Source organism: Cryptomeria japonica, chromosome 10 (genome assembly GCF_030272615.1).
Source record: "Cryptomeria japonica chromosome 10, Sugi_1.0, whole genome shotgun sequence".
NCBI classification, from domain to species: domain Eukaryota; kingdom Viridiplantae; phylum Streptophyta; class Pinopsida; order Cupressales; family Cupressaceae; genus Cryptomeria; species Cryptomeria japonica.
The window spans coordinates 395,520,617-395,541,614 of NC_081414.1; positions in this window are offsets into that span (position 1 = coordinate 395,520,617).

Here is a 20,998-nt window from a genome sequence, read left to right on the forward strand (position 1 = left end):
TGACTTAGGATAATGCATCTCATAGTTGTTTGCATATGAGACACTTAGGGAAGTGTGTACCTAAGGAAGTTGCTTCTAGGATAAATTCCACCTTTTGTGGTCTTATCTTGTTGTCACATTCCACCTTCTGTGGGTGATCCACCTCTTGTGGAATATTTTGTTATGTCTCCTAGGTCTACCCTCACTACCCTTGTTTCTCATTAGGCCACATGTCATGATGGTGTGCTTGTTGGTATATGGACACTCCAATGAGACATTGTGTGTGATTGAAGGTTTTGTCATTGATGGTAACCTTGCAATCCTATGGCACGGGCAAGACATTATACTGGCAAAGCATTACACAAGCAACCTTGCAATCCTATGGCACCGGCAAGACATTATACCGGCAAAGCATTACACAGGCAACCTTGCAATCCTATGGCACCGACAAGACATTATACTGGCAAAGCATTACTCAAACAAAACAGTGCTCTGGCATCAACAAAATCAATCTACACCAGCACCAGCACAGAAGATGTACACCAGCATAGAAGGAAATATGTATACCGGCACAAAGGCCGACACGATTTTTGATATGTAATATTTTGTTTATCATTGTAAGCCAACTTCACAAATTGTAAAATGACTCTTGTATATAAAAGAGATCATTGTAGGCATTTGTAGGATATGGATAAAAAGCAATAAAAAATTATAAGGCAGGCCTAATGTGCAAATTGTAGGTCAAGGGTATATGTAAAGAACAGAGCAAGAACCGGTACTGAATCTGGCATTGAAGATGCTATTGTAAAGCAGTACAGAATATTGGATTTGTGTAAATCCTCATTGCAAGTCAGTGTGACTTCTTATTGAGCAGTGAGCTCTAGGCAGTTGGCCTTCCTACATGTGCAGGCCCCTATTGTAAGTAATATTATCTTATTGGCCAGTAAGTGAATATTGTGGGTCACAAATCCCACCGAGGTTTTTCCCACACCGGGTTTCCTCGTTAAACATCTTGTGTTATGGTGTTCTTTTCATGTGGATGCTTTTGATTCTGTTATTTGCATTAATTCTTGCATACCGGTATACTGTTACTTTATATTCTACATATTCAGTTTTAAGAAAATTTCATAACCAGTCAAATATTGATTCACTCCCCCCTCTCAGTATTTGTGGGAACCCTAACAGTGCTCACATATCCATTTGGCCCTTCCTTTATAAGCAAGCTCATATGCATTGTACTTAGTTGGGTATTTTGCATCTTGATAGCAATATAATTTATTCTTGTCACATTATTTCTCTCTTGTGTGCTATTCATTTGGCCTCTAGATCTTGGGTTGATAAAGGAAAATTCTTATAATCATTTTCTAAACAATTTTTAATAATATTTTTTTATTAAAAATTTTGATAATAAACTTTAATTTATTAAAAATTTCTAAATAAAATTTTATTAATTAATTTTAATAAAGTCTTTTGAAAATGTTTAAAAATTAAAAAAAGTAAAATGTTTTTCTTTATTATTATTTAATAAATATTTTTAATCTAGTATTAAAAAAAATGTGTTTTTTTTACTTTATTTTTAATAAAGGTTTTTTTTCAAAATTAAAAGTTCACATTTTTCTTTATTATTTTTTAATAAAGTTTTTAATGGAAAATTAACAAATAAAATTATGTTTTTTTCTTTATTTTTAATAAAGTTTTTTTTCATTTTGAGTTTTTAATAAATTGTTTTTATTAAACTTTTTAATAAGTCTTTTAAAAACATTTTTTTAATCAAATAAGCAAATTGGGAACATTTTTTTCTTGTCCACCTATCATACATGTTTGGCAACGTTCTCCAACCAGTTGTCAGGGGGGTCAGTCGCTCCTACATTGTTCTTGGCATCTTCATCCGCAATCTTCTACAGGGCATCTTTTTGGTGGTATCATCTTCATGTTCCCATATTTGCACATCATCATGTTGTATTCTCTTGTGATGATAGTCAATTGTGTTCCATTTTATGCTATATTTTGGCCTATTTCATATGCATTTATAACCACTCCTACATTTAACTTCCATTCCATTTTCATATAATTTTACCAATTTACATTGCATATAATTAAATATTAATAAGTGATATTTAATTTAGTTTTGAGGTAAAATATGGAAATTAATTATTGATTATTTTTCCTAATAAGCATTGTAATTTAAAACCATGGAAAATACAACTTGTGTCATGCATATTTCCTATCACATTTTACGAAGGAACTTCCTATCACAAGTAGTTTGTGTTTTCTATTGCATTTTTCTTACCCTCTGGTTGACATCAAGCTGTGTGGTGGCATTGATTACCTATTTAGTGCTGACTGGGCATTATTTTATCCAATGGCATCCTTCCTTTAGTTCTTCCTTCATGGCACTTACCACTACTTTATCCACTTCAATGCATAGACATGTGTTTTATACATTTCACTACAACCATGTTAGAAAAGGATTTCAATTTTTGGTTTAATTGGGAAACTCGTGATTCGTGGGGCTAGTTGTTGATGAAATTAACTAGAAATAAATATATGTTTATTGTATACAAAACTGAAATTATGTCCTTTTTCCTATTTCTTACATGTTGTTGTAACAAAATTGTTAGTAATACGTGGCCAGAAAGAAATGTCTTGCATAGACCATTGGTCTTTTGGCTGCAAACCAAAACAAATTATATTTGTATACCTTGTTGTTATAAGCTATGCATATATAAGTAGCCTAATATGGATTGGAGAGAAACAAATTCTTGTTCGTAGATTACTTTAAGAAGACCTGTTGTTTGAAATTGATAATTTTTTGATGAATAAAACCAACATTTGCATGATCAACGAAGTGTAAAAAAACTTTTTGTTTCATCACCAGATGCACTAAGGAGGTAGGGACCACTTCTTGGGATGTCTAGTGACTTTGTAGTTTAGCAGTGTGTTTATTTTCATTCTTAATTAAGGTTATTTGCAAGTGTGATATGTTGTTTGTTTAAATTCTATAATTGATCTAAGTTGTTGATGTTCTTGTCGCTAGGAAGTGATAGTTCCTATTGCTACAGCTATTTCTATTTGTTGTAAATTTATTTATGTAGGTTGCATTTCATCCCCACTCATCTCATGACTTTCACCCCTTTGTGGCATATAGCCTAACACCTTTCACAAGTTTATGATCCTCGGATTGACATTTAGACCAAGTTGAACATATTTTATTTTGTACCCTAGTGTTGGCATGTCATCTTGCACGAGCTATGTTGTAACGCAATAACATTAAGTGCCACACCTCTTATACTTTGTCATTGATGACATATTTGATTTAATCCTCTAGTACTTCATAGATTAGGAAATATCTTGTGAGACTTAGTGCATGGCTCCAGTTGAGACTTAGATTGTACAAATTGTGCATGGCTCCAGTGAGACTTGGATTGTACAAATCTGTCATTAATAAGTATCTAGTTGATACTCAAAGCAGGTATCTCCATACCTAATCTTCATTTTGTTGCAGTGAGTGATTCATCCATCATTCTTCATCGATATTGGTACCTAGTTTTGTCACACTTTGACATTCTTGGTGCAACATTGACTCTATTTCTTCCTAATGGGGAGGAATTTTGGTAAACATCATTGGACCATCTTTGCATGATATTTTATACTGAGGGGGGTATTCATGGTCTTTCCTCTTCTCTCTTATGGGGGGGGGGGGGGGGGGGGGGGGCGATTTTCCTCACATGAGGTTTTTTTCTTCTCATTCTTCTTTGAGAGTGTCATATGCTTTCATCTCTCTTTTAATTTTTTTTGGGGGGGAGGGTTTCCCATTGGGTTTTTCTCTCTTTCTCTATTTGTGAGAGATTGTATTTCATTTGTACATGGGTACTGTGTAGGGGAAAAAGCGAGACTAGGTTAACATGCCCTAATCCTACCTTTTGACACACATTACGGAATACGAAAGAGCCTAGAGATATCACACAATTGGCCACTTCTTTTTGTGAAAGAGAGAGCCACAGGATATCTATTAAGATTTCTATTCCTTCGTTGAAATTGAAAGATAAAATGATGCAAGTTCAAGTCCTAGTCCCAAAATGCAAGTATGAACTAATAACAAGATTGCAGAATTGAGATTAAACAATGAACAGCTATAAACACAAGGATGAAATAAGAATGCAGATGTGTACCCGGAGTCAAAATCGGACTGAAAATGTTCGGGATGGGGGCGCGGGTACCACTGTCCTAATTCTATCCCAAAAACTGCACCGGAAACTGCTGTTTTGCACTCTGGAACACTGTCGGAAATGCTGTCTGTCCGGAGGACCAGGGCGCCCAGCGCCTCTGTCCCAGAGACCAGGGCGCCCAGTGCCCCTGTCCCAGTCTTTTGCTCTGCAATTTGGTGCAGAAGGCTGTCTCGACCTGCTCTTCCCGGATCTGTATCCTGCGGCATCGTCCGAGTCCCGAAACCTGCACTTATATCTGAAAAGGGTGTATGGGCGGCTATATAGGGTTTTGCCTTAGTCAAACCCCCACTTCGGTGATTTCCACCTCCACGAATAGCCAAGTTGTAATGTATTGTGTGTGCAGACCTAGTGTGTGTGCAAGGTCCTAAAATGCAAGAAAGCAAACTAGAGCAACCTAGAAAGTAAACCCTAATTGCTTGTAAATGACAATGTAAATGCTCTAAATCAAGATGCAAAGTGATCTAAAGCATGAATAAAGGATATATTGAAGCTTATGCAAAGACATGAAAACAACATGAAATCATACCCAACCCTCAAGGGAGGAGTACAAGCCAATCTTCAGTCGGTAATCTCCTATTGTTCTTCAATGTCTTCCAAGCCCTAAATGAATGAAATTGATAAATGCTTGATAGAAGGATGTTGAATGTTGTTGAAGTCTTCAAAGATCTACTCTTTCGCTGCATATGAGGTTCCTCCCAACAAAAATCGGATCCCTTCAAATGAAGAAAGAGAACTCTTATGTATGAAACCCTAGGTCGTAATTTCGTCTTTTGGCCGACCTAGAGATTGAATATCCCGCCAATTTCTTGGGGTTAAGCTTTATTTTATGATTGGATTGTGCTCCTAAAATTTCAGGAAAAATGTCCGGGACCATGTGCACTCCGAGCGCCACGGTCCTGACAACTTTTCACCAAATTTTCAAGGCCATCGGATATGATGATTTTAGAGAGAATCCCGAAGTTACAGGTGATTTCGAGATGTTTTGACCCCCGAAACCAAGCCCCCAAGTTCAAAATAGGACTTAATTAGGGTTTTTGATTGAGTGATGTATTGGAGGAATAAAATGAAAAGGGCACGCTCTAACGAAAGGGCCCAACTTTATGATGTAGAAGACGATGAAATAGGACCTTAGACCTAATTAATTTGATTAATTAAGTGCTAAAGGAGAGATGCAATGCAAAATGTAAAATGCACTAAGGCGGGTGCTAAACTAGGTGTGAAATTGTACCACCCTAGCAAGTGCGTACAATTTACGATGCTACATTTAGCCCCCACTTTAGCGGTCATATGAGTACTACGTGCATATGCAAGCTAAAGTACAAAAAAGTAAACATCATTTGAAAAAGGATATATCCATAAGTTGTCAGACGAAGCCCCCAGCGGTATCTGCAGTACACAGTTAGGAACCACACCCTACAAAACACACGTTAGATCACAAAATCACCTAATGCTTACTAAGGAAAGTGATGAAATTTGTGAGTAGCTATATGCCCCCCCCTATTTCGACTTGCTTATTAGGGAGGTGAAACAAGGTAGCATGTTTACTTGCGACAAATTGTGTAAGAGAGTATTGATGAGGGATGTTCACTAAATAGGCTTCATCAGAGCACTTTTTGGAACATCTCGAGAGTAGGGGAATGAAAATATGATTCCGACGCAACAAACGGCTTGAAAATCGCATCTCCCAAACCCAAGTTATGATAAAATTAATGATAGAGGAGAAGGAGAAGGCCATCATAACCCCTTCGGTAAAGGACCTTAGAAAGGATGATATACCTAGCAGACAGCTTGTGGATTCTAGCCCTAGTGTTCCTATTAGCGGAATCCGGAAAGGTACCATCGGTCAAATATCTTATGATATGCGAGTACCATTCATCTGAGTCTATAAAGTCACAACATGTTACCATACTAGAATCGTCTACAATAGCTAGAGAAATAAGGTTGTGAATAACAAATTTAAGATCAACCACAGGGTCCTCTAAAGATACAAGAGAAGCCACACATGCCATTGCATCCGCATGTTGATTATCTTTTCGAGGAACAGGTTCCATGGTATAAGAATCGAATTTTTGTAATAAAGAGATGGCAAGGTCTTTATATTGTGATAATTTGTCTTGTTTTGCTTGGTATATTCCTGTTACTTGTCTTATAATCAATTACGAATCTCCATAGATATGTATGTGTTTTATATTCAGAGCTAAGGCTGCTTTTATTCCCGCTATAAGAGCCTCATACTCAGCAATGTTATTGGTACACAGGAAATTTAGACGATAGGATAAGGGAATGGATTTCTTTGTAGGAGAAATCAGAACAACACCTGCCCCCGATCCCGTACGACACTTAGAGCCATCAAAGTATAACTCCCAATTTTCATCTTTCTCTATAGAAAGAATGAAGTCATCGGGAAAAGACTCAGAATTAGGGAAGGAGAAAGGTGAAGGGGCCTCAACTAAGTGATCAGTCAACGCTTGCCCTTTAATTGCTCTTTGTGAAACAAATTTAAGGTCAAATTCAGTTAACATCATAACCCACTTAGCTAGGCGTCCTGATAAATCAGTTTTAGAGAAAAGATGCTTCAAAGGATCAAACTTTACCATGACGTGGACTTCTGAATTTAAAAGATAATGTCTCAATTTCTGAGTCGCAAACACCAAGGCCAAGCATTGTCTTTCTATCGCATAATATCGGGTCTCATAATCGAGTAAGGTATGACTTATGTAATAAACCAGACATTCCTTACCATCTTTATCATGTTGTGCCAACAACGCTGCGAGAGCATGAGAAGAAGCAGCTGTATATAGAAGGAAGGGTTTAGAAGGTTCGGCAGGTTGAAGAATAGGAGGACTAGCCAAATACACTTTTAAATCTTCAAATGCTTGCTGACAATCTTCGTTCCATTGAAAAGTGATATCCTTTTTAAGAAGTTGAGTAAAAGGAAAGGTACGATCCGCAAGTTGAGATACGAACCTACGAATGGCTTGAATCTTTCCTTGTAAGCTTTTAAGTTGAGACACATTTCTAGGAGGTGGCATGTTGACAATAGCATCTATTTTCTTAGTGTCCACCTCAATCCCACGATGCAAAACTATGAATCCTAATAGTTTTCCACTATCCACACCGAAAACACATTTTCGGGGATTCAAGCGCATGTGATATTTACGAACTCTTTCAAAGATTTGACGAAGGATTTTAATATAATCTATGCGAAGAATAGATTTGGCTAAAATATCATCAACATAATCCTCTAGAATCTTATGCATATAATCATGAAAGATAAGGGTCATCGCTCGTTGATAAGTTGCACCAGCATTTTTAAGTCCAAAAGGCATCATTATCCAACAAAACGTACCCCAAGGAGTGGTGAAAGTAGTTTTGAATTGATCTTGAGGGTTAATGAAAATTTGATTGTATCCTGAAAAACCATCCATGAAGGATAACAAGGCATGTCCTGCCGTAGAATCAACTATCATGTCAATGTTGGGAAGGGGAAAATCATCTTTCAAGGAAGCCTTATTTAAATCTCGAAAGTCAGTACACATTCTTATCTTATTATCTGGTTTAGCCACAGTGACAATATTTGAAATCCACAGGGAATAGTCAATAGGGCAGATAAATCCAACCTCCAATAACTTTTCAATCTCAGCCTTAACAAGCAGAGCCACCTTAGGATTCATTTTTCGAATCTTTTGTTTCACAGGCTTAGCATCGGGAACTAAGACAATGTTATGAGTGACAATCTTAGGATGTATACCAGGCATATCAGAGTATGTCCAAGCAAAGATCTCAGGGAATTCATGCAATAAATCTTCATATTGTTTTTGTTCCTCTTCATCCAAACATTTTCCAATTTTGATAACTTTCTCTTTATTGCAAGGATCCATCTTAACATCAGTGGTGTCACTTATGAGAAGATTACTTTGTTGAGGAGTGTCCTTTAACTGAGGGAATTCTTTCACAATCTTATCATTATCAATCTCTTTTCCAAAGTAGGCTTCAGTGTTCAAACAATAAGGGAGTCCCCTATTGTGATGATAACGAGGAAGAGTGTCATAGGCTCCCAAGAATTCAGCTAAAGCATCGTCAGTAGGGAAGATATCCAAAGAACAGTCTCGCGAAGGATCCCCATCAATATACTCAAGGTGTTGCATTGATAGAGATGTAGAGATAGCATTAACACTAATGCATGGTCTTTTAGAAGCTTTAGTGCGTTTGCAGGGATTATAGCCAAGTCCAAAGGCATAATTGTGAAAATTAGTCTCTAGAGGAACTTTTATCCCTTGTTCATGAGCACCGCAACCATTTCCATGATACCCATGCTTAGCAAAAATGTGAAAACCACGACCATAATGATCAGCCATTTCAGGAAGAGAAGGTGGTTTTTCATAAGACAAAGAATCAAACTCTTCATAATTAGAGGTGTGAGGAGAAGAAGTTTGAGAAGCGGCCACAAAATTATTACTCATAGGCTTAGGTAAGATTGATTGATTTTTAGCTTCTTCCTTCTTTTCAACTTTAAGCTCTCTAGAAGGAACCTTATATTCACCTACAAAAGTGGGATTAAAATCAAGAGATCCCCAATCATCTTCTTCGAGGATCTTCTCAGGATCAAAATCCTTCTTATGTGTAGTTTCAAGTCGAGAAGAATCTTCTTCGGGAGTTCCAGACTCATCCAAAGAATTTTGATCATCGGAGAGCGAGGATTTATCGATAGGTATCTTGTTTAAAGAGTCATCACTAGACGAGGATGGCTTAGAAGAACCCCCTTTAAAAGTAGATGTTTGTAGACAAGCTTGGAAATTAATGTCACCTATCAAGGTATATGTCTTATTGTTATAGATGAATTTAACTTGTCTATGCAATGTAAAGGGGACAGCTTGCATGCTGTGAATCCAAGGCCTCCCTAATAACAAGTTATATGTTAAATTTCTCGACATAACATGGATAGGAGTAGGCAAAGTAACAGGTCCTACTGTGAGGGGTAAGGTGATGATACCTAATGAAGTCTTAGCCACATTGTCAAAGCCACGAATGGGACGAGAATCAGGCTCAATGAGAGACGTATCCACATTCATTTTATGCAATAGATTGATGCTACACACATTAAGGCCAGAGCCATTATCTACTAGTGTTTGTCTTATAGCAGTGTCTTTCATGATAACCACAATCATCAAGGGATCATATTGTTGTTGAATTTCACTAGTAGGCAACTCATCTTGGGTAAACATAATTTGAGCTTTAGGATTCATCACAGAGTTAACCAAAGATGCTATATTACTAGATGTATTTGGTGGAGGAACATTCAAATCTTTCAAGGCATCTTGTAACATTCCATGATGAGCGGAAGAAGTTTGAATCAAATCCCAAAGGGATATCTTAGCAGGGGTAGCTTTAAGTTGTTCTATGAGATCATATTCCTTACCCAAAACTTGCGAGATACAGGGAGCTTGTGGAAGAATTGGTTGAGGATTAGGAAGAGAAACTGGAATAACAGGAGGAGGATTGGGTTGCCTATTATTTCTGGTGTGATAAGTATGGGCAACCACATGATAACTCTCTCTAGTTATTTGCTTGGCATAACTATAAGGACTTACAGGTTTTCTTCCTTGCACGGTGATGATTGGTTTATTCGGGGTACGAAAGGAATCATGATCATACCCTCCTTGGATAGTAAGGAGAGGTGATTTAGGAACTTGAAAGGTAGGAGAAGGATAAACACCTTGGACTTCAAAAAGAGGCTTGTTATGTTCATTCAAGTTTATCATGTTAACCAATTTAGAAGTCTTGTTCTTGTTTAAAGATTTCGATAAAGCCACAAAGTCATCCAGAGCATCATCCAACAAAGCATGATCATATCGATTAAAAGGTTTATCTTTTGATTCAAAAGGAGACATCTCCTCATAGAGGGGATTATTGAAAACAACCATGTTACTAGATTCAGGGGAAGAGTTGATAGGAATGTATCCTTGAGAGGAATCATTCGACTTATCTTTCTCATCACACCTAAATGGCATAGTAACAAGGTTTATGAGTTTTTGGTAAAATGAAGGTTTGGCATCTTTAGGGTTCAAAAACTCATCTAAAGCCTCATCTAATTCATCTTGGCTATACTCATAATAATCATCGAAAGCATGAACATTTTGCAAATAAAAATCTAACATTTTGAAAAGATTGCATAGAATTTAAACACACAATGCAAAGAAACACACCTTTTTTTTTTTTTCTTTTTAATGAAAATGAAATGAAAACACACTAAATCTAGATCTATATCTAACAAATGCAATGCAAGAGGAAGCAATAATAGGTTTCACGTCGGGTTCACCAAAATGTGTAGGGGAAAAAGCGAGACTAGGTTAACATGCCCTAATCCTACCTTTTGACACACATTACGGAATACGAAAGAGCCTAGAGATATCACATAATTGGCTACTTCTTTTTTTGAAAGAGAGAGCCACGGGATATCTATTAGGATTTCTATTCCTTCGTTGAAATTGAAAGATAAAATGATGCAAGTTCAAGTCCTAGTCCCAAAATGCAAGTATGAACTAATAACAAGATTGCAGAATTGAGATTAAACAATGAACAGCTGTAAAAACAAGGATGAAATAAGAATGCAAATGTGTACCCAGAGTCAAAATCAGACTGAAAATGTTCAGGATGGGGGCGCGAGCACCACTGTCCTGATTCTGTCCCGAAAACTGCACCGGAAACTGCTGTTTTGCACTCTGGAACACTGTCAGAAATGTTGTCTGTCCGGAGGACCAGGGCACCCAGCGCCTCTGTCCCAGGGACCAGGGCACCCAGTGCCCCTGTCCTAGCAGGACCAGGGCACCCAGCACCCCTGTCCCAGTCTTTTGCTCTGCAATTTGGTGCGGAAGGCTGTCTTGACCTGCTCTTCCCGGATCTGTATCTTGCGGCGTTGTTCGAGTCCCGAAACCTGCACTTATATCTGAAAAGGGTGTATGGGCAGCTATATAGGGTTTTGCCTTAGTCAAACCCCCACTTCAGTGATTTCCACCTCCATGAATAGCGAAGTTGTAATGTATTGTGTGTGCAGACCTAGTGTGTGTGCAAGGTCCTAAAATGCAAGAAAGCAAACTAGAGCAACCTAGAAAGTAAACCCTAATTGCTTGTAAATGACAATGTAAATGCTCTAAATCAAGATGCAAAGTGATCTAAAGCATGAATAAAGGATATATTGAAGCTTATGCAAAGACATGAAAACAACATGAAATCATACCCAACCCTCAAGGGAGGAGTACAAGCCAATCTTCAGTCGATAATCTCCTATTGTTCTTTAATGTCTTCCAAGCCCTAAATGAATGAAATTGATAAATGCTTGATAGAAGGATGTTGAATGTTGTTGAAGTCTTCAAAGATCTTCTCTTTCTCTGCATATGAGGTTCCTCCCAACAAAAATCGGATCCCTTCAAATGAAGAAAGAGAACTCTTATGTATGAAACCCTAGGTCGTAATTTCATCTTTTGGCTGACCTAGAGATTGAATATCCTGCCAATTTCTTGGGGTTAAGCTTTATTTTATGATTGGATTGTGCTCCTAAAATTTTGGGAAAAATGTCCGGGACCATGTGCACTCCGGGCACCACGGTCCTGACAACTTTTCACCAAATTTTTAGGGCCGTCGGATATGATGATTTTAGAGAGAATCCCGAAGTTACAGGTGATTTCAAGATGTTTTGACCCCCGAAACCAAGCCCCCAAGTTCAAAATAGGACTTAATTAGGGTTTTTGATTGAGTGATGTATTGGAGGAATAAAATGAAAAGGGCACACTCTAACGAAAGGGCCCAACTTTATGATGTAGAAGATGATGAAATAGGACCTTAGACCTAATTAATTTGATTAATTAAGTGCTAAAGGAGAGATGCAATGCAAAATGTAAAATGCACTAAGGCGGGTTGCTAAACTAGGTGTGAAATTGTACCACCCTAGCAAGTGCGTACAATTTACGACGCTACAGGTACCTAACATGGCCTTATAGTCAAGACCCATCTTGCCTTGTTAGCTTGAGTCTACATTCCCCTAAGTTGCACTTAAGGGGGGTTTTGGTGTAAATTATGTCTCATAATTACACTTTGCTTATGTTTGTTGGCATTTGCATGAAGATTGCATTAATGATATGTTATGTTGTCATTGATGTCAATTAACTGGTAATGATATTGTTGATATTGTCTTGTAACCGGTAGGAAGAGCTTTGTGAAGGATATTGTAAACCGGTATGTAAGTTTGTGAGTTGAACCGATAACTGGTGTGAAAGGTTAAACCCTTCTATGTAATGTAACTGGTAAACCCTACTAGTTGTTTTTGCTAAACCCTAACCGATTAAGGTTGTTGAATTGGTTATGTTGGTTTATGATCTGATATTGAGCGGTAATGATGGTGACACATAAGGTCATTGTATGAAGACAGATTCAATTATTTTGGCGTGTTTGTTTGTTTGTTTGTCTAGGGATTGAGCAAAGTGTATTGCATCTAATGCAAAGCGTGTGATGAGTTATTAAGCTCGATGAAGTGGTAATCAAGGAGCGATTGAGGTTTTCTTGATTGATGTGTGGAGATTGCTATGTAATCCAATGGTCATACTTGTACCGACTTGTTTGTAATCTTGATGAGAGAATTATATTTTTGTTGTGTTATCGACCTAATTGATTTGTATTTAAGGTCGATGAAGTTGTTTTATTTAGTATTTGCAAGAGTTGGCTGAAATCAATTGAGTGTGTGGTTGCCAAACTGGAGAATGAGTCTGCAGTTTGAGTAAAGCCACATAGAAGCTTAAATGGATCTAATCAAGCAAGTGTAGTGTTATCACATGGATCAAGAAACTCCTATTGTTTTCTAGCAATTACAGCAGAATTGAAATCCCCTAATCGGGTAACCTCTAACAAGCTTGGTTACTTATTAAATCCTCTAACAAGGTGGTCCATTAGATTATATTTTCAAATCCTCTACTGAGGTTACTCCTTACATGGTATTTTCTTCTAACAAGGCATTTGTAGTCAATCCCTTAACCGGGCGATTCCTAACAGGATCAGTTCTTAACAGGACTTTTGTAAAAGCTTTAACCAGCTTGGCTCCTAATAGGGAAAACTTCAAAAGAGTTTAGATATTATTGTGAGTCCCATCTCATCATGGTTTTTACCTATTTGGGTTTCCACGTTAAAATACTTGTGTCATGTGGTAAATGTTTTTGTGGTTATGATCCTATGGTTGATTTGATTAACTAATTAACTATTTCTGATAAGGCATGATAACTGGAAGTATTGAGAAATGAAGTATGTTGACATATGATAAAGCATTTGGATGTTTACAAGTTAAATATTGTTTACTGTTAAGTTGTTGTAACATTCAACCGGTATTCTTATGAGTATTGATCTTGACAGTGGTATTTCATTGATAAGTTTACTTTGTGTGATTGAGTTTGAGTTTGGGAAAGTTTGTATCAGTTTTTCTATTTAATGATTCACCCCCTCCTCTCAGTAATCTACCAGATACTTATTATTTCATCATACCATCAATTGGTATCAAATAATCTTAGGTCCTCTAAGGTCTAAGCCTAACATCTTGAAGAAAAGATCTGCTAGATCATGATGAAGAAGGAAGGTCTAAAGTTTAACAGAGAAAACTATAGGATATGGAGTGATAGAATGAAGATTTAGATCAAGAGTCTAGGAAATCAGTATTGGGATCATGTAGATACTAAGTATATTTCACCTATTGGGACTCTGACTGATTATTAGAAGAAATAACAACAAGAAAATCATCATGCATTGGAAGCTATTATCAGTTCCCTTTCTGATGTTGAATATGTAGATGTTCATGGTCTTGAAACTGCATATGAAGTATGGAAAAAACTTGAAGAGATTTATAGTGGTGATGAACATGTTAAGATTGCTAAAGAGGAGAGTCTAAGAGGAAATTTTGATGACATGAGATTGTCTAAAGGTGAGAATATCCAATAGTATGGTCAAAGGATAAAAGAGATAGTCGGTGAAATTAAGAGTGCGGGAGGGAAAGTGGAAGATGCCACAGTAATCAGTAAGGTACTGAGAACCCTGCTGTAGGTCTATGTTATTCTAGTTGCAGCTATTCAGGAGCTGAATTCCATTGACAAAACTAAGGTAACTCTTGACTCCATCATTGGCAAGCTTACTACTTTTGAATTAAATGGTTATGATGGTAGTGTACAGAAATCTGAGTCTGCATTTAGAGCTTTTGTTTCTAACCCATATGTCAAAAAAAGTAGAGATACTAGTCATGGTTATGAATCTAGATCCAACAAAGATGTTGATGATGAAGACAATTTAGTAGAGCTTGAAGCATTGTTGGTAAAGCAGTTGCTTAGAGGCACTGGTAAATATAGAGGTAAATTACCTTTAAAAATTTTGCATGCAACAAGATTGGTCATATAGTGGCTAATTGTCCTAATGGTGAAAATGAACAAAAGAGAGATAAATTCAAGAAGTATAAGGGTAAAGGAAAGAGAGATTGTCTTATTGCTATTGATAGTGGTATCACTAATGAAGAATCTAATGATGATGCTAGTGAAGATATTGTGTTTGTAGCTATTAAGGAAGAGATATCAGACTAGAAGGCATTAGTATCTAAGATGGATAACTCTAATGATTGGATCATTGATAGTGGTTGTTCACATCATATGACTGGTGATCGGAGAAAATTTCTTTCCTTGAAATAATTTGATGGTGTTGTTGTTAGATTTGGCAATGACTCACCCTGCATGGTTAAAGGTAAAGGAGTTATTTCTCTTAATGGGAAGAGCAGTGCAGATGATGGCTGCTGGGTTGAAGGTCTAAAGCACAATCTTTTGAGTGTGGCACAACTCAATGACAAAGGATACCCACTGGAGTTTAAAAATGGTATGTGCAAAATCTTTGACAACAAAGGTGAATTGATTGCAACTGGGAAACAAATTAAAGGTAGCATGTTTCATCTTAATTCTAAAGTTAGCAACTATTTTATTGAAAAAATAGATGATAGTTGGCTTTGGCATAGAAGAGTTTATCATATAAACTTTGATAACATTGTTAAAGTGAGTAAGTCCAAGACAGTGAAAGGTTTTCCTCAGTTAGACAAACTGATTAATTCTCTTTGCAAAGAATGTTAGTTAGGAAAGATGACTTCTTCAACTTTCAGAAGCAAATCCTTTTTAGCGAAGTACTTGTTAGATTTGGTTCATACAGATCTTTGTGAACCAATAAGAACAAAAATAATTCAAGGTGATAGATATTTTATGATTCTCACTGATGATTGCTCAAGGATGATGTGGGTCACATTCTTGAAAGATAAGACTGAAGCTTTTGGTAAGTTCAAGGCATTCAAGGCCTTAGATGAGAAAGAGAGTGGTAAGAAGAAAAAATGTTTGAGGATAGATTAAGGCGGTGAATTTACTTCTGAGGAATTCACTAGGTACTGTGAAGAGAATGGTATCAAATGGCAGCTTTCTGCACCAAGGACACCACAGAAAAATGGTATCGCTAAGAGGAACAATTGATCAGTTGTTGAAGCTGCTAGGACAATGTTGATACAAGGAGGTGTATCAAAAATCTTTTGGAGAGAAGTTGTCAGCACAGCTGTCTACACAATGAATCGGGTTTTGGTAAAGAGAGGTAAGGAAAAGACTCCTTATGAATATTGGTATGGAAGATCACCTAATGTTAGCTATTTTAAGATATTTGGAAGAAAATATTTTATTAAGAGAGGAGATTACATTAGCAAATTTGAGGCTAAGAGTGATGAAGGTATATTTCTTGGCTATTCCACCAAGAGTAAGGCCTACAAATGTTTTAACAACTAGACATAGAGAATTGTTGAGAGTGTTGATGTTCGAGTAGATGAATTTCCTAAAGTCTCAGAAGGAACCAGTTTAGAGAAAAAGGATGAAGATCCTTGCATTTTGTTTTTGGAACCAGAAATTGTGAAATCTGAAACTGGCAAAGCAAATCCTGATGCATTAGTCCAACCAGAACAAATAAATTCAGAAGAAGATGATGACAATGAAGAAGTTGAACCTGAAGATAATGATCATGTTATTCCTAGATATGTGAGACTGAATCACAATCCTGAGCAGATTATTGGAGATAAGGATGCTGGAGTGCTAACCAAAAGAAGAATCAGAGAGAATTCTTGCGTGATCTCCACCATTGAACCAAGAAATGTTAAGGAGGCATTTGGTGATGATCATTGGGTTAAAGCTATGGAGGAGGAATTGGATCAAATTGAGAAGAACAACACTTGGACCCTAGTACCTTGACCGGTAAATAAGAATGTTATAGGTACTAAATGGGTATACATGAACAAATTGAATGAAGATGGTGTTGTAGTTCGCAACAAGACAAGATTAGTCTACAAGGGTTATGCGCAAGAAGGAGAAGAATATGGAAAAAAATTTGCACTATAGTAAGACTGGAAGGTGTCAGAACTTTACTTGCATTTGCAACCCATAAGAAGTTCAAGGTATATCAAATGGATGTGAAGTCAGCATTTTTTAATGGGATACTGGAAGAAGGGGTATACATAGAGCAGCCAAATGGTTATGCTTTGACTGATGAGAAAGACATGGTATGCAGATTGCATAAAACTTTATATGGATTAAAGAAGGCACCTAGAGCATGGTATGAAAGACTTCATACACATCTGATGAAGATAGGCTTTCTGAGAACCAGTGATGATAGTAACATATATCTCAAGTCTAAAGGAGATGAAATACTAGTCAGTGAAGTATTTGTTGATGATATTATATTTGGAGGTAATGATGTCATGAGCAACAGTTTTGCAGAGGAAATGAAAAGTGAGTTTGAAATTTCTTTAGTAGGGGAAATAAAAAAATTCATAAGCTTGTAGATACAACAAATGAAGAATGGTATTTTCATTACACAGTCTAAGTATGTGAAAGAGGTTTTGAAGACATTTGGCATGAGTGATTGTAAACTAGTTGGGACACCAAAGGTTACAGGTTGTAATTTTTCCAAGGAAGATGAATCTAAGTCTATTGATGAGAAGGAATATAGGTCAATGATTGGCAAAATGCACTATGTTGTTCACAATAGAGTGGACATAACCCATGCGGTTGGCATAGTTGCTAGATTCCAAAAGAATCCTAAGGAGACACACCTGATAGAAACTAAGAGAACCTTTAGATACCTTAAAGGTATTGTTGACTATGGATTATGGTATCCATATGGAGGAAACTTTGATTTGAAGGCATACATAGATGCTGATTCGGTAGGAAATGTTGATGACTGGAAAAGCACAACCGATGGAGCATTTTTTCTTGGAGGAAGGCTTGTTTCATGGAGTAGTAAAAAGAAGAGTTTTACTTCACAATCCACTACTGAAGCTGAGTATGTTGCAGCTTATATGAATTGCACACAAGCTATTTGGATGAGGCACATTTTGGAAGGTTTTAAGATGAAGATTTCAGAACCTATAAATATTTTATGTGATAATACAAGTGCCATAAATATTTCCAAGAATCCTATTTTGCATGCACAAACCAAGCACATTGAATTGAAGTATCATTTCTTGAGGGAAAAAGTTCAGAGTAAAGATGTTATCTTAGAGCATGTTTCTACCAAGGAGCGGCTTGCAAGTATTTTTACCAAACCTCTACCTAAGACTACTTTTGAGTATCTTAGAAGTCAGTTAGGGGTTGTCCCTCTTCATGAAGTTAGTTGAGCATGATGTTGACTGCATCAGTCCCTGAATAACTTTCAAAATCTTACAAGGATTGATGTAGAAGTGGATGTATTCCACAGGGGGAGCATCAAGTTGTAGTATATTGTTGATGCACAATGAAAATTTGACATTACATGTTTTACTTTCAATTTGGCATTGTTGTCAAAGGGCGAGAAGAATTATGTGATTATGGGAAGGAAAACCAATGTCAGGTTGAAGACAGAGAGAGCATGTGAATACTTGGTAATGTAAACCAGGATTCCTATTCATAATCATAGCAAGCAAGCAATGGTGTTGATATTTGTATTGCCATCAATGCCAAAGGGGGAGATTGGTTTGATTAAGTAAAAGAAAGTATTTGAAAAGTACTTGAACCTTGTACAAGCTAGGAGAACAAAACTATGAGAAAGAAAAGTACTTGGTCACTTCAAAAAGACAAAAAGATCCCACCAGAAAGGATCAACTTACATAACATAACATAACCTATAAAAACTAGAAACAGACAGCAAAAGGAAAGCACAGCGACAACAAAAGGACAGGATCGAGGAACCCTGTAGAAATAGAGACAAAGAGCTAAAGGGGGAGATTGTTGGCATTTACATGAAGATTGCATTAATGATATGTTATGTTGTCATTGATGTCATTTAACTGGTAATAATATTGCTGATATTGTTGTTATTGTTGATATTGTCTTGTAACGGGTATGTAAGTTTGTGAGTTGAACTGGTAACCGGTGTGAAAGGTTAAACCCTTATATGTAATGTAACTAGTAAACCCTACCAATTGGTTTTGCTTAACCCTAACTGATTAAGGTTGTTGAATTGGTTATGTTGGTTTATGATCTGATGTTGAGCAGTAATGATGGTGACATGTAAGGTCATTGTATAAAGATAGATTCAATTGTTTTGGCACATTTGTTTGTTTGTTTGTCTAGGGAATGAGAAAAGTGCATTGCATCTAATGCAAAGCGTGTGATGAGTTACTGAGCTTGATGAAGCGATAATCAAGAAGTGGTTGAGGTTTTCTTGATTGATGTGTAGAGATTTCTATGTAATCCAATGGTCATACTTGTACCGACTTGTTTGTAATCTTGATGAGAGATTTGGATTTTTGTTGTGTTACCAATCTAATTGATTTGTATTTAACATCGATGAAGTTGTTTTATTTAGTGTTGGCAAGAGTTGGCTGAAATTAGTTGAGTGTGTGGTTGTCAAACCAGAGAATGAGTTTGCAGTTTGAGTAAAGGCAGATAGAAGCTTAAATGGATCTGATCAAGCAAGTGTGGTGCTATTCAGACAGATCAAGAAACTCTTGTTGTTTTGTAGCAATTACAACAGAATTGAAAACCCCCTAACAGGGTAAGCTCTAACAAGCTTGGTTACTTATTAAATCCTCTAGCAAGGTGGTCCATTAAATTGGATTTTCAAATCCTCTACTAAGGTTACTCCTTATAGGGTATTTTCTTCTAACAAGGCATTTTTATTCAATCCCTTAATTGGGTGATTCCTAATAGGATCAGTTCTTAACAAGACTTTTGTAAAAGCTTTAACAGGCTTGGCTCCTAATAGGGCGAACTTCACAAGAGTTCAGATATTATCTTGTGAGTCCCATCTCACCGTGGTTTTTACCTATTTGGGTTTCCATGTCAAAATACATGTGTCATGTGGTGAATGTTTTTGTGGTTATGATGTTATGGTTGATTTGATTAACTACTTAACTATTTCTGATAAGGCATGATAATCGAAAGTATTGAGAAATGAAGTTTGTTGACATATGATAAAGCATTTGGATGTTTACAAGTTAAATGTTGTTTATTGTTAAGTTGTTGTAACAGTCAACCGGTATTCTAATGAGTATTGATCTTGACAGTGGTATTTCATTGATAAGTTTACTTTGTGTGATTGAGTTTGAGTTTGGGAAAGTTTGTATCAGTTTTTCTATTTACTGATTCACCCCCCCCCAACTCTTAGTAATCTACCGGATACTTATTATTTCATCATACCATCAAATTTGACATATGATAGTGAATTTCATAGTAGTTTTCATATGAGACACTTAGGGAAGTGTGCACCTAGGGAAGTTGCTTGTAGGAGAAATTCTACCTTTTGTGGTCTTATCTTGTTGTCACATTCCACCTTCGGTGGGTGATCCACCTCTTGTGGGATATTTTTTTATCTCTTCTACCTACCCTTTCCTACCCTTGTTTCTCATTGGGCCACATGTCATGATCATGTGCTCACATTGTCCATGTGGACTTGCCTTTATAAACAAGCTCATATACATTGTACTTAGTTGGGTATTTTGCATCTTGATAGGAATACAGTTTATTCTTGTCACATTACGTCTCTCTTGTGTGCTATTCATTTGGTCTCTAGATCTTGGATTGATAAAGGAAAATTCTTACAATAACATTTCGAGAATGATATTAGTGGCTGATAAACTTGATTATAGAGGTCTCTTCAACTAGTTGACTTGGAGCTTTTTTGTTTTTAGTACTAACTCCTTGTGTTATGTATCTTTTGTCTTTGATTGTCTTTGTTTGGATTTTTATCTTTATCCTTTTTTGTGTCTCCTTGCATGTGATTGTGTGAGTTAAGATCCAAAGATTGGGGTCTTGGATCCTTAAAATTAGATATGTCTTATATCCTTGTCATCTAGCTCCTAGTTGCTTCGCTCTCTCATCTTTCTACTTTATCGCAAGTATTTGCATAGGCTCGTACTCCCATTAAAGTGGGGGCTAAATGTAGCATCATAAATTTTAATCGGTACAATTTGCAATCATGTTTGTGCTCCTATCTTAGTGTGTCCTATCTCCATTCCCCCTAGGTCTTTTTTGGTCCTATTTACTCCAACTCTGAAGTCACCTATTGACACCATTGAGTGGGCCCCATCCTAGAGTTGTCATTCCCCTGTCTCTAATTTTCTGGTCTTTTTTTTGGAGGACCAAGGTGTGGTGCATTGTGGTGCTCGTTAAATAGGTCCCAGTTTGAGAGTGGGTGGGTTCTCTCCCTCCCCAATGGAATTTGGTCCACGTGGCTACACTTGATCATTGGAGGTCAGCCTAATCAGTAATTTACCTAGG